The sequence below is a fragment of the Dromiciops gliroides genome, chromosome 3 (assembly GCF_019393635.1).
Source record: "Dromiciops gliroides isolate mDroGli1 chromosome 3, mDroGli1.pri, whole genome shotgun sequence".
Taxonomy (NCBI): Eukaryota; Metazoa; Chordata; class Mammalia; order Microbiotheria; family Microbiotheriidae; genus Dromiciops; species Dromiciops gliroides.
Genome location: NC_057863.1, coordinates 640,469,545 through 640,484,770, shown reverse-complemented (window position 1 = coordinate 640,484,770; position 15,226 = coordinate 640,469,545).

Genomic DNA, 15,226 nt, shown 5'->3' with positions numbered 1-15,226 from the left:
TAAATAAAAAGGGGGGTGGGTGGGAAGTGTTTCAGCAAAAACAAGTAGTATTTCAGCCATGTCTAACAGAATATGTAAAGGAGGTATATTTTTCTTTTTTCAAATAAATGTTATTGCCCTCTTGTTTCTTATATCATATTTTGCCACAGTGTCTCTCTCCTTCCCAGGGAGCTATACCATATAACAAATAGTATTTTTAATACAATTTTTAAAAGGAAGAAGAAAAAATCAGCACAACTGGTCAATACATTGAAAAAGTTCAAAAACATGCACGATATGTGACATCTGTGGACCTCCCACCTCCATGAAAGGGTAGGTGTCTTCTCATATCTCTTCGTTTAAGTCCCACTTGTTCTTTGTAACTTTGCAACATTTATTATTTGTTTTTGAATGTGGTTGTTCTTTCCATTTCCTTTGTTGTAGTCATTCTGCATGTTGTTTGCTTGACTCTGTTTTCTTTGCTCTGCATCAGTCCACGTAGATCTCATGCTTTTCTGCTTTCATCACATACCTCCTTTCTTAAAGTGTCTTTTATTCTATTACATTCACAATTTGATTAGCCATTCACCAATCGATGGAAATCTACTTTGTTCCCAATTCTTTGCTATCACACAAAGTATGGCCATAAATATTTTGGTATATGTGGGGACTTTCTCTTTAATGGACTTCTTGGTATATAATCCCAGCAATGAAATCTCTGGGTCAAAAGATATGGACATTTTAGTCACCTTCTTAGCTTTATTCCAAATTGCTTTCCAGAATGGTTGTGCTGATTCACAACTCCACCAACTATGCATCAGTGTGCCTGTCTTCCCATGACCCCTTCCAAAATTGACTATTTCCATCTTTTGTCATCCTTGACAATTTACAAGATATGAAGTGAAAGCTCAGGGTTATTCTGGTTTGCATTTTTCTTATTATTAATGTTTTAGAGACTTTTTTCACATGGTTGTTGATAACTTTGCAATTCTTCTGTTGAGAACTAATAATAACAATAATAATAGCTAATTATAAATAATAACAGCTAATAACAATAGATAACATTTATGTAGTGCTTTCTCTGTGCCAGGCATTGTACTAAGTACTTTACAATTATTATCTCATTTGATCCTGACAACAACCATGGGAGGCAGTAGGTACTGTTAATATTCCTGGTTTTTAGATGAGGAAATTGAGACAAGCAGTACTTAAATGATTTGTCTAAAGTCACACAGCTACTAAGTGTGTGAGGGCAGATTTGAACTCAGGTCTTCCTCACTCCAGGCTCAGGGCTCTAAACACTGTACCACCTAACTGGTCCCATTTACATAGGGTCATTCTTTCTGTTTTTGACCTATTCATGAGATATGTACCTCGAAGTAGGATCGATCCCTGGCTTAAATGGCGTGACATTTTAGTCACTTTCTTAGCATAGTTCCAAGGTGCTTTCCAGAACAACTCACAGCTTCACTGTGAATATATTCATGGGCCAATCTTTCCTCAGCCCCTCCAGCATTGACTATCTCCATGCTTTGCTATCTCTGTGAATTTGCCAGGTGTGAGAAGAAGCTTTGGAGCTATTTTCATCTTCAGTTTGATTTGGACTGAGCTTTCATAAACTGTGAACAATTTGCGATTCATATCTTTTGACTATTCACTGAAGAGTGACTCAGTTTTATATCCCTGTGTTCATTTCCTATATAACTTGGAGTGTGGTATAGAGGGGTAGACTTGGAGAAAAGAGGACCTGGGTTCAAATCTCACCTCAGATACTAGCTGTATGATCCTGAGCAAGTCACTTAACTTTTCTGTGCCTTGGTTTCCTCATTTGTATAATGAGAGGTTCAGACTTAGTGGTCTCTAAGATACCTATGATATTTGATGCAAAGATTTCCCCCATTAGGAGTTTCCCTTCTTATCCTAAGTATTTTGATTTTGTTCATATAAAGGCTTTTCAACTTCATACAACCCAAAAGTACTTATTTTTATCTTGTGTGATCTCTTCTGTCTTTCGGTTGTTAAGAATTCTCCCCCTCGCCACAAATGTAAAAGGTGTCATCTCCTTATCTTCTCTCTCTCTCTCTCTCTCTCTCTCTCTCTCTCTCTCTCTGATATGAACTTTTATATCCTATTGATATTGAGCTTTTTGTGACAGACACCATATTCTTAACCAACTCTTCACCTTCCAAATTAACTTTTCTCCTGGGGATCCTTTGCCTTACATGGAGAGCAGGGATGAAAACACCATTTGTGCCCCAGTGGTCCTAAGTTTCATCACCATCACCACCCAGTTGCTTGTGCCTCCCCCAAGACTGCCTTGCATTTATTTTGTACATACCTTTATGGTATGATGTTTAACAATCAGCTCTGGGGTTGGGGGAGTATACCCATGGGATACATTTTAAACTTTAATCTGCATAATTTATATTTTCTCCATCACTTTCTTAAGTCTATATGATCAACAAAAGAATGAATCAAGCCTTAACTTGTAAGGTTCGCCAATTTCTGAGGTGTAAACGATCACACTGAAAATTTAACAATCAGCTCTCCTGAGCCATTGCAAGCTGGTTTCATGCCTATATCCATCCATGATATCTCCCCTTAGAGAATGTAAACTCTTTGAGGAAAGGGACTGTTTCAGATTTGTTTTTGTATATTTCTAATATCCAACACATTACCTGGAACATAGTAGGTGCTTAATAAATGCTTGATTAATTGACTAACTGAAACTGATGTCTCCAGTGGATTTTCTGAGGAGTCACCTGACTCCTCCCAAAAGCTTCTGACCAGCACACCATCCTGGGCAACACAGGGACAGGGAGCCTACACCCAAATGAATCAATTCTGTTTCCTAGCTTCCTATCCTTTCCATGGTCAGGGTATCTTTCCCTTGCAATGGTTGGATAAAACCTCCTTTTATTAATTGTCAGATTTTCTACAAGTTCAGTCTCAAACCAGAGTTCCCAGTGCAGCCTGAATCAGGCCAGGCATGCTCTGGAGAGGATCTTTGCTCAGGTGTGGGTGAGGCTAGATAGCCTGTGGGGACCCAGCTGACTGACATTCTGTGATTCCTTCACAACCTCCTTCTTCTCCTTCCCCCCAACACGTAGGCATCCCAGCAAGCCTCTCTCTTTGGCCCTCTTTCCTTCTCTATGCATTTTTTCCTGTAGTAATCTCTTCCACTCCCATAGCCCTCAGCTACGCACTCTGTACCAATGACTCTCAAATCTCTATCAATCCCTGGATGTCATTCCATCCCCCACACCTCAAATTCAACATGTCTCAACTCAAGTTTATGATGGTGCCCTCCCCAAACCTGCCTCTCCAGATTTCCCTATCACTTCACCATCACCCTCCTAGGCAGCCAGCCTGGAAACTTAAGACTGCTTTAACTCTTCCCTCCTTCACGCTGTGCTCACAAACCAACCAGTTTCAAAGTCCTACTAACTCTACTCTTGACAATATCCACTGTGTCCCTCCCCTCCTCTCTAGTCCCTCAACCTCCAGACTAGTCCCGGCCCTCATTAGCTCTAGCTTAGACTGGTATACTAGCCTCCTAACTGGGCTTCCTGCCATCCAGCCTTCATTTATAAAATCAATCAATCAACAAAAAGTATTCATTACGTACTGAGCAAGTGCCGGGCACTGGGTTACAAAGTCACACACTGGAGTCACAAAGGAAAAGCAAAAAGAAACAGTCCCTTCCCTCAAAGGACTGACATTCTAAGGAGACAACCTATACATACAAGATGGATATAGATAAGATGTGTGGTAGTCCCAGAGGGGCTTTAGTATCTCCTACAGAAGGTGGGATCGAAGCTGTCTTTTTTTATATAATCATAAAAGTATTTTATTATTTTCCAGTTACATGTAAAGATAGTTTTCAACATTCATCTTCATAAGATTTTGAGTTCCAAATTGTCTCCCTTCTCTCCCCCCTCCCCAAGACAGAAAGCAATCTGATATAGGTTATATATGTACAATGACATTAAATATATTTCTGCATTAGTCATGTTGTGAAAGAAGAATCAGAACAAAAGGGAAAAACCTCGAAAAAGAAAAAAAAACAACCAAAAAGTAGAAACAGTATGTTTCAATCTGCATTTAGAATACACAGTTCTTTTTTTCTGGATGTGCAGAACATTTTCTATCACGAGTCCTTTGGAATTATCTTGGATCATTGCACTACTGAGAAGAGCCAAGTCTATCACAGTTGATCATCACACAATGTTGTTATTACTGTGTACAGTTTTCTCCCAGTTCTGCTCACTTCACTCAGCATCAGTTCACTTAAGCCTTTCCAGGTTTTCTGAAATCTGCCTGCTCATCATTTCTTACAGCAAAATAGTATTCCCTTACATTCATATACGACAACTTGTTCAGCCATTCCCCAATTGATGGGCATTCCCTCTATTTCCAATTCTTTGCCACCACAAAGAGAGCTGCTAGGAATATTTTTGTATATCTGGGTCCTTTTCCCTTTTCTATGATCTCTTTGGGATACAGACCTAGTAGTGGTATTACTAGGTCAAAGGGTATGCACAGTCCCATAGCCTTTTGGGCACAATTCCAAATTACTCTCCAGAATGGTTGGATCAGTTCACAACTCCACCAACAATGCATTATCATTCTAATTTTTCCACAGCTTCTCCAACATTTATCATTTTCCTTTTTTGTCATATTAGCCAATCTGATAGGTGTGATGTGGTACCTCAGAGTTGTTTTAATTTGTATTTCTCTATTCAATAGTGATTTAGAACTTTTTTTTTTCAATATGGCAATAGATAGCTTTGATTTCTTTTTCTGAAAACTGCCTGTTCCGATCTTTTGACCATTTCTCAATTGGAGTGAAACTGAGTCTTAAAGGAAGTCTGGGATTCTGAGAGGGGAGGTGAAGAGGGAAAGCATCCCAGCTATGGGGCATAGCCAGTGCAAAGGCATGGAGATGTGAGATAGTGTTGTGCTTGAGGAACAGCCAGTAGACCAGTATGGCTAGATCCTAGAGTGAGTGGAGAAGTTGTTGTTCGGTCATTTTCAGTGGTGTCTGACTCTTCATGACCCCATTTGGGGTTTTCTTGGCAAAGATACTGGAATGGTTTGTCATTTCCTTCCCTAGCTCATTTTACAGATGAGGAAACTGAGACCAAGTAGGTTAAGTGACTTGCCCAGGGTCACACAGCCAGTAAGTGTTAAGTGTGGAAGGTAGTAAAGAATAAAAAGATTGGGAAGGTTAAAAGGGACCTGGTTGTGAAGAACTTTTAATATTAAAGAGAACAGTTCATATTTGATTCTGGAGGTAATAGGGAGCCATTGGAGTTATTGATTTGGAGGTGACATGCTTAGGTTTACACTCTAGGAAAATCCCCTTGGAAGTTATTACCATGGCCCAGGGTGAGAAGTGACAAGGGTCTATACAAAGGTGATGGCTGCAAGAGAGGACAGAAGGGGACATCGTGAGAGATATGAAGATGGAAATGATAAGATTTGGTGAGAGGTTGGGTATGTGGGGGGTGAGGGAGGAGATGAGGATAACACCCAGACTGTGAGCCTGGCTGACTGGGAACATGCTGGTGGTGCCTTCCACAGTAATAGTGAAACTCCCCAAAGGGGAGATGTTTGGGGAAAGATGAGGTTCATTGTCAGACATAGGATTTCGTGGCATCTCTGCCCCCTCCTTTCCCCACTCTGACGGGGAGGGTTCATGAACCAATCTTACGGGAAGATCACCTGTGATAGCCCCCAGGGCAACTAAGGGAGAATTTCCTACTCTAGTGGAGTCTCAGGTTTGAAAAAGAGACACAGCCCCTGCCTTGATGGAGCCCCAGTCTGAGCTGGACTCGTAGTACCTGCCCCCAGGAAGCTCCCGGGTTTAAGAGAAGACAGGGTCCTTTCTTCAGAGAGCCTCCATCTGAGAAGACCCAGATCCTGCCCTCAGAGGGTTCCTAGTCTGAAGGGGAGAAGTCAGATCCTGCCCTCAGGAAGCTCCTAGTCTGAAGGGGAGACTCAGATCCTGCCCTCAGGGGGCTCCTGGTCTGAGCAGGAGGCCCAGCATCTAAGGGGAGACTCTTAAAATTCATACCAATTAGGTCACCTTCTTGGATTTTACTTGAATTCAACAAATATCTATTCATTGCTTGCTGTGTGTGTGGATCTGTCCTGGCCAGGCATACTTGGCAAATCAGATAGCATTTCTTTCCTCCAGAGTCACAATGTCCCCAGGGTAGATCATACACAACACAGATAACCATAAAATGAATTATGATAAAGACTGTGATGAGAGAGAAAGACCAAAGAAAGCACCAGGGGAGAGCTGAGGTGGGAGAAGTCCAGCTTGGGCGGGGGGTGATTCCTGCTGGAGGCGGCATCTGAGAACTGGGCATTACTGAATGAGGGGAAGGACTTCAGCAGGTTGAGATGGGGTGTTGGGGGCAGAGCTATAACTAGGAAAAAGCAACTGGGGCTCTGCCTCAGGGTACTAAAATTTAGAGGGTTCCAATAGCTAGAACCCTCAAAATGGACCCTTCTTCCCCTCTCTCCTCTGGTGGTCATATCCCGCTTCACTTCCCACCCCCTCAATGAAGGCTGGGAACATTTTCTTTCCTAGATCCTGACCCATACTATCTCCTCAGCACCAGCTTGAGAACCCCTTTGTGTGTCACAGCATGTACCTTCTGCTCACTTGACACACTCCAAGCGAACCATTTCTTCTCCTCCCCACTTCCACACCCTACCCTTGCCCCAGGTACAAAAATTCCTGGTTTCTTGGGTCTCTGTTTGGGGGGTACATTCCAAACTTGACTAAGTCAATACGCAGGTGGGAAAGGGGGTGGAGGAATTTGGGGAATGAGTAGTTATAGGGCATGGAGGGGGAGATTGATTTGGTTGATAAATCTGGGTTTCCTCATCTTATGGAGCCTCCAGCCAAATTGTTTTTTTGGTATCCTCACACAAGTAAAATGCTTGTTGCCTCACTCACAGTACTCTCTTTGGTCTCTGTGACTTTGTAAATTACTCAGCCTCCAGGGTGGGGTTTGGTTTCTTCATTGCAAAGTGAGTTGGTACAGTGGAGAGACCACCAGGCCTATGGTCTGAAAGACCTCAGATCACCTCAGACATTTACTAGCTGTGTGACCCTGGACAAGTCACTTATTTGCCTCAGTTTCCTCATCTGTAAAATGAGTTGAAGGAAATAGCAAACCACTCCAGTATCTTTGCCAGGAAAACCCTAAATAGGGTTACAAAGAGTCAGGCATGACTGAAATAACTCAACAACAACAACAACAACAAGAATAAGGATGTTGGAGGCTCTCAGTGCTGAATGCAGAGTGGCTCTCAGGAGTATATGATCATATGAACTACCTTCATATGAGCAACCTTCCTCAAAAGGCAAAGATTAAATAAGTCAATATGTTTAAGGAGCTTTGCAAATATAACCTAACAAGGAAGGCTGGGGCTTTATACTCCACAGCAGGCATTGACCCCTAGTGTCCAATTAGGCAAACTTGGAAGCTCTATAATTGTCAGTCATTACTGTACTGATAATGAAAGCGAGGGAGCATGTTTTATTTAAATTTTCTTCATCACACACAGTGCATGATGACTGGATGAAGATTGGGAGGATAACTTTGACACGTGCCTGAGATATTCTCAAGAATGTGTGTAAGGAAAGGATGACCAATGGACAGCTCAAACAGGATGGAGCCCCTAAAATAGAAGAAGATTTCAGCCTTCTGTTCAGCAGCTACGGAAAGGAATGGACAGAATCAGCAACCGCATTTTGGCAAGACCAAAAGGTCAACAGTTCCAAGAGAGTGAAGCGTGTGAGATTTTAGGGGAAGTCCAGCCATGAAACTGAGTTGAAAAACAGAACATAAATGCATGAAACACTCACAAGTCCAGACATCAGCATGAATACGTATCTTAAAGCTGTGAAAATAGCAGTAAAGGACACAGAGTCTGTACATCTGGAAACAATGAACATTCCTGGAAATAATACTCAAAGCACAAGAGTGAGGAAAAGGTCCTATATGTACAAAAAACATATATAAAGACTTTTTTGGTGGTGGCAATGAACTGGAAACTGGGGAGTGCCCATCACCTGGAGAATAGCAAAACAAGTTATGGTATATGAATGGGATGGAATATTACTGTGCTGAGAGAAATGATGAAGAGGATGGCTTCAAAGAAACCTGAGAAGACTTATGAACTGATGCAGCATAAGGTGAGCAGGACCGTGAGAACAATTTCTCCATACATTCTCAATAACATTGTAAAGACAAGCAGCTTGGAAAGATGTAGGAATTCTGATAAAAGAAACAGCCAAACATGCTTCCAGAAGACTCATGATGATACATGCTGCCTACCTCCTGACAGAAGGGGAATGGACCAAAAGGGAAGATCAAGATAGGTTTTGGTTTTTATTTTTGGACAAAGTCAATGCTATGAAATTTCTTTTGTTTGACTATGCATGTTTGTATATAAAGTTTGTAACCGTGATGTTGTTTCACTTTCTTTTTCAGGTAAAGGAAGGGAAGGAAAAAAGGCAGATTTTAATTGACTAAAAATTAACTTTAAAAGAAAAAGGAAGGAAGGAAGAGAGAGGCAGAGAGAGAGAAAGGAAGGGAGGGAGGGAGGAAGGAAGAGGAGGAAAGGAGGGAGAGAGGGAGGGAGGTATAAATGAAGGAAGGAAGGAAAGGAGAAAGGGAGGAAGGATATTTGATAATCCACTCAATCAATAAACATTTATTAAATGCCTATTATGTATCAAGCATTGTGCCAAATTCTGGGGATACAAAGGAAGCAAAAGACAAACTCTGCCCTCAAGGACAATCTAAGCTTACCCCTGGTCACTTTACTTTTGGATGTTGAACAAAAAGGTAAGCTACCACAGGAAGAGACCATTGTAGAAAGAAACAAAGACATGGCTGCAGAGGAGTGAAGAGGAATTCCTAGGAAATAACTTTATCCAAGGATATTGTTGTAAGATGCCAGATAATTTGGGGATTTTAGAGATTTTTTTTGATATGGTCTTGCTTATGACATGTCCTCAGGGAGCCCCCATCTGAGGAGGCCCAAATTTTTAATAAGCCTAAATGTGGGAAAGAACTATCTGTTCAATATTTGTTAACAATTCAGATTTCAGTATTCTCAGATAAACTCTTAGTAAATCTTAGTATCTACTTAATACAGTAGATCCAAATATTAAACAGCTGGACATGGCTAACAAGCTTCTTAAAGGCACAATTTATTTACATTCTATTAGCTGGTCATGTCCTCATTATTCTCTGTGGTGTTGTTTTTTTTGTCTATGCCTGTATATATCTGTATGGATGATTTTTCTAATACCCCTTTCCTTTTGTTTACATTCTACCCACACTATACTCTTTTCTTCTTCCTGGAATCATCTATAGATGAAATAACAGGGTCAGAAAATGTGAGAGTTAGAAGTGATCTCAGAGGTCATTTAGTCCAATCCCATCCTGACACACCCAAGAAGTAATAAAACTAATGATATCTGTTTGATAATTCAGAAGCTAAAGTCCATTGAAATTTTGATGTCCAAAATGGATTCTTATTGTCCTGTATTTCTTTTCTTTTTTTTCTTTCTTTTTTTTTTTTTTAGTGAGGCAATTGGGGTTAAGTGACTTGCCCAGGGTCACACAGCTAGTAAGTGTCAAGGGTCTGAGGTTGGATTTGAACTCAGGTCCTCCTGAATCCAGGGCCAGTGCTCTATCCACTGCACCACCTAGATGCCCCTTGTCCTGTATTTCAATGTATGGTGAAGAGTACTATATAAGGGAGGTGAGAAGGTTCTGACTAGAAAATGAAATTCATCTTCAAAATTGGGAATGCATTACCCTTGTTGTCCCTTTCCTTGGTAGGGGACAATTAGTTGTGTTCATGACCCCATTGGGATTTTCTTGGCAAAAATACTGGAATAGTTTGACATTTCTTTCTCCAGCTCATTTTACTGATGAGGAAACTGAGACAAACGGGTTAAGTGACTTGCCCAAGGTCACACAGCTAGCATCTGAGGCCAAATTTGAACTCAGGTCCTCCTGACTCCAAGGCTGGCACTCTATCCACTGTATCACTCAACTGCTTTTTCGCTATATTAGATAGCATTCTTTGGTAAACATCTATCCAAATTTCTTATCAAAGTTCTCAGCAGAATGCATAATTTTATATGCTACTTTTGAATTAAATCAATAAACATATTTCCATATCCACAAAAAGAGAAAGACATGGGTTTAGCATTATTACTTGATTTTTAATCTAACTGTCCATTCACAAGCATTTATTAAGCACCTACTATTTGCCAGACACCGGCAATACAAAGACAGAAATGAACCAGTCTCAGAAGGGGTAGGCGACTTGGAAATCTGTAGATCTATACAAAATACAAAATATGTCAGGCATCTATACCAAAGGTCTCTTCATGTATGGGTTGGACTGGCCCACTACTGAGGACCCCTCCAATCCTCAAATTCTGTGACATGCATGTTGCTTTCACTGAGGATACCATAGTAACATGTTAGAGGTTTCAAAACATTAGAAACAAGAAGTGTAACAAGTGCTGTAAACAAGGGCTTTGCCTCTGGACTCTCTCATGTGGTTTAGGGTGTGCTTCCTTCCCTCTATGACCACTCTCCATGTTGTGTTCCTCTGCCAACCTTCTTGGCTATTGCATGGAGTAACTCCCATCCACAAGGTGCCATAGCTGTTAACGCCCTTTGCCCCAGCCTAACTTCCCCTTCAGCCCCCTTCTCCTGGCATGACTGATGATGCCTGTGACTAAACTGTTTGTAGGCCACTACCACTCTACCCCCTCACTTGTTTTTGCCCCAAGTGAAAAAAAATGTCTAGTCATGACTCCATAAACATTTATCCTGATGTAATGTGTTAATAATCTTAATTTTCTTCCTACTGGCTTCTCTGCTGCCTCCAAAAATGGCCAAGTCTCCCCTATCCCTAGAAAACCCTCACTTGGAAGATGTGGAAAAATAGGGAGACTAATGCATTGTTGGTGGAGCTGTAAGCTGGTCCGACCATTCTGGAAAACAAGTTGGAACTATGCTATAAAACTCTGCATACCCTTTGACCCAGTGATGCTGCCACTAGGTATGTATCTCAAAAAGATCAAAGAAAATAGAAAATGGCCTATTTGCATGAAGATATTTATAGTGGCTCTTTTTGTAATGGCAAAAAATTAGAAATTGAGGGCATGCCCATAATTTAGGGAATGGCTGAACAAGTTGTGGTATTTGATAATGATGGAACATGTGCTATAAGAAATGATAAGCAGGGGAAGCTAGGTGGTGCAGTGGATAGAGCACCAGTCCTGGATTCAGAAGGACCTGAGTTCAAATCTGTCCTCAGACACTTGACACTTATTAGCTATGTGACCCCAGGCAAGTCACTTAACCCCAATTGCCTCACCAAAAAAAAAAAAAAAAAGAAAGAAAGAAAGAAAGAAAAAGAAGTTATAAGCAGGACAGCTAGGTGGTACAGTGGATAGAGCACCAGTCCTGGAGTCAGGAGGCCCTGAGTTCACATCTGGCCTCAGACACTTGACATTTACTAGCTGTGTGACCCTGGACAAGTCCCTTAACCCCAATTGCCTCAAAAAATAAGAGAAGAGAAGAGAAATGATGAGCAAGATGGTTGCAGAAATACCTGCAAAAATTTAATATGAATTGATGCAAAATGAAGTGAGCAGAACTAGGAGAACATTGTAGGTACTAACAGCAATATTGTAACAATGATCAACTGTAAAAGATTTAGCTACTCCAAGACAATTCCAAAGGATTCAAAATGGAAAATGCTACCCACCTCCAGAGAGAGAACTTAAAGACTTAGTGTAAATTGAAATATAATTTTCTCGCTTTCTTTTTGCTTTTTGGGGGCATGGTTAATATGGAAATATGTTTTGCATGATTTTACATGTATAATTGATATCATATTGCTTGTCTTCCCAGTGAGTCAAGGAAAGGCAGGAGGGAAGGAGAGAATTTGGAACTAAAAAAAAAAAAAAAATGTTAAAAATAAGTTAATTGGGGCAGCTAGGTGGCGCAGTGGATAAAGCACCGGCCCTGGATTCAGAAGGACCTGAGTTCAAATTTGACCTCAGACACTTAACACGTACTAGCTGTGTGACCCTGGACAAGTCACTTAACCCCAATTGCCTCAATTAATAAGTTAATCAATTTTTTAAAAGAAAAAACCCTAGGATGTTTAATCACCTTATACATCTTATATGAACTGATCCAAAGTGAAGTGAGAAGAACCAGATTATTGTACATAACAACAGTAATACTGTAAATGATGATCAACTATGAAAGACTTAACTACTCTGGTCAACACAATGATCCATGACATTTCCAAAGGATTCATGAAGAAAAAATGCTATCCATATCCAAAGAGAGAACTGATGAACTCTGAGCACAGACTGAAGCTTCCTTTTTTCCTTTCTTTATTTTTCTTGGATTTTTTTTTGTTTTGGGGTTTTTTTTGCAACATATGGAAATATGTTTTACAAGTATAATCAATATCATATTTCTTGGCTTCTCAAGGGGTGAGGAAGGGCAAAATGGAGGGAGAGAATTTGGAACTCAAAATTTATTTTAAAGAATGTTTAAATTTTTAAAAAGTGTAATTGAGAAATATTTAATGAAAAAAAATTTAATATTTGAGAAAAAAAAAAGAAAACCCTTACTTGGATTGTACCATCCCCTCAAATTGTTGTTTAATATCTCTCTCCTCTCCTCACCAAACTCCTAGAAAAAAGCTATCTACTCTCATTGCCTCCTCCTTCCTCTCCTCTCACTCTCTTCTTTTTTTTCCCCCTTTGGTGGGGCAATGAGGGTTAAGTGACTTGCCCAGGGTCACACAGCTAATAAGTGTCAAGGGACTGAGGCTGGACTTGAACTCAGGTCCTCCTGAATCCAGGGCTGGTGCTTTATCCACTGCACCACCTAGCTGCCACCTAACTGCCCCCCTCTCATTCTCTTCTTAAGCCCTTAACAATCTAACTTCCAGCCTGTTCTCTAAAGTAAAATTGCTTTCTCCAAAGTTACCACTGATCTTTTAATTGCCAAATCCAACATCCTTTTCTAAGTCCTCAATTCTTCCTGATCTTTTTGTAGCCTCTGACACTGAACAATCTCTCCACCTGCTCTTGGCTGGTTTTCCTCCTATCTTCTCATTCCCTGTTAGGAGCTCATCATATTTCTCATGACTTCTAGATAACCCTGGATGTCCCCCAAGGCTTTTTTTTCTGGGCTCTCTTCTCCCATTATATTATTTTGCTCAATGATTTTACAAGTTTCCATAGATTCAACGATCCTCTCTATGCAGATGATTCTCAGCTTTCCATATCCAGTCCTAATCTCTCCCCTGAGTTTCAGTCCCACATTTCCAACTGTTTATTAGATGTATCTAGCTGTATGTCCTGAAGACACCTCAAACTCAACATATCCAACAAAAGGAAGGGGCAGCTGGGTGGTGGAGTAGAAAGAGCACCAGCGCTGGAGTCAAGAGGACCTGAGTTCAAATCTGGCCTCAGACACTTACCAGTTGTGTGACCCTGGGAAAGTCACTCCACCCTGATTGCCGCCCCCTGCCCCCCATCTTTCTCTCAAAACCCACCTCTCTTCCAAACTTCCCTATGTCTGTCAATGGCACTGCCCTCCCCCTACTCAACCACAACCTCAGAATCATCCTCACTCACTTCCCATTTCCAACCAGCCACCAGACCTGTTTCTCCCTCTCTTTGTCTCTTGTAATCCCCTTCTATCCATTCCCAAAGTCACCACCCTATTTCAGACCCTCATCAGCTCATACCAGGACTATTATACTAGCCTTTCCATTGATCTCCCTAGCCAGTGTCTCTCCCCTTTGCAAAGCATCCTCCACACAATTGCCAAAGTGATTTTCATAAAATGTAGGTCAGATCATGTCACTACCCAACTCAAAAAATTCCTGTGGCTCCCTATTGCCTTTAGGATCAAATACCAAGTTTAGAATTTAAGAGCCTTCCAACCTGCTCTTTTTTTTTTGCGGAGCAATGAGGGTTAAGTGACTTGCCCAGGGTCACATAGCTAGTAAGTGTCAAGTGTCTGATGTCAGATTTGAACTCAAGTCCTTCTGAATCCAGGGACGGTGCTTCATCCACTGTACCACCTAGCTGCCCCCTCAACTTACCCTTTTTGACCCTTATTCTGTTACACTCCTCCAAATCTGCAGTCGAGTCAAATTGGCTTTTCTCCTGTTCCTCATATGCAGCCTTTGTGCAAGCTGCTCCCACTCCCAGAGTGCAGCCCCTCCTCACCTCTGCCTCTCTGGACCCCTCTGGCTCTTCAGAACTCATTTCAAGGGTGACTTGTCTATGGGACCTCTCCTGATCTCTCCCCCTTCCAATCCTTAAGTATTTTTTTTTCTTAAGTGTTTATTTGTAAATATTCTGCATGTTGTCTCCCTTGACAGGGACTGTTTTTCATTTTTGGTTTTGTCTCTCCACCTCCTAGCATAATGCCTGGTACACATTAGGTGCTTTACTAAATCCTTGTTAATGGGGTGAATATCATTAAGCCAATCTTAGCTACTCATTAAAGCAGTCCCCATTAAAGCAGTCCCCCCTAAGAGTTTCCATTCACCTATGCTGACTTGGTCTCCTGTCAGTTTCTCTGTATTTAAGTTAGTAAACATTTATTTTTCACATTTGGGGTGATGGTGAATGCAGACACCCATCCAACCTGGCCTCCCAGCCTCCCTACCCTCACCACTTCATCCCAATGGCAAGGCAGGAAAGGGGAGTTTCCTGAACTGAGCTGTTTGCCCAGCCAAGGGTTCTCTGTGAGTTCCAAGAGTGGGCGGTGAGGGTCCCCAGCTTTCCTGCCCCCAAAAGACCACCAAACTTCCTGGAAACTTTGACACACCCACACTCTATATGGGTTAACAGCAAAATTCCCAGGTGTCTCATCAGGAGGCTGGCCCTGACCACAGGTCGGCTGGGGAAGGGAAGGGGGGGCCCCAGGGCCTTACTCCTGGCGTCAGCACTTCGAGAAAAACCACAAGCTGCTTCCGCTCACCTCCTTTCCCCTCCATTGCCCTCCCCTCCTGTGGCCACCCCCTCCCACCACCACATCTCAGGGGCTGGGAGACTCAAAACCCAGTCTGGTGTCTAGGTAAGATTTAGGAGAAATCCTCACTGGTATTTAAAAAGTCCCCGGGTACCACCCTGGATCCC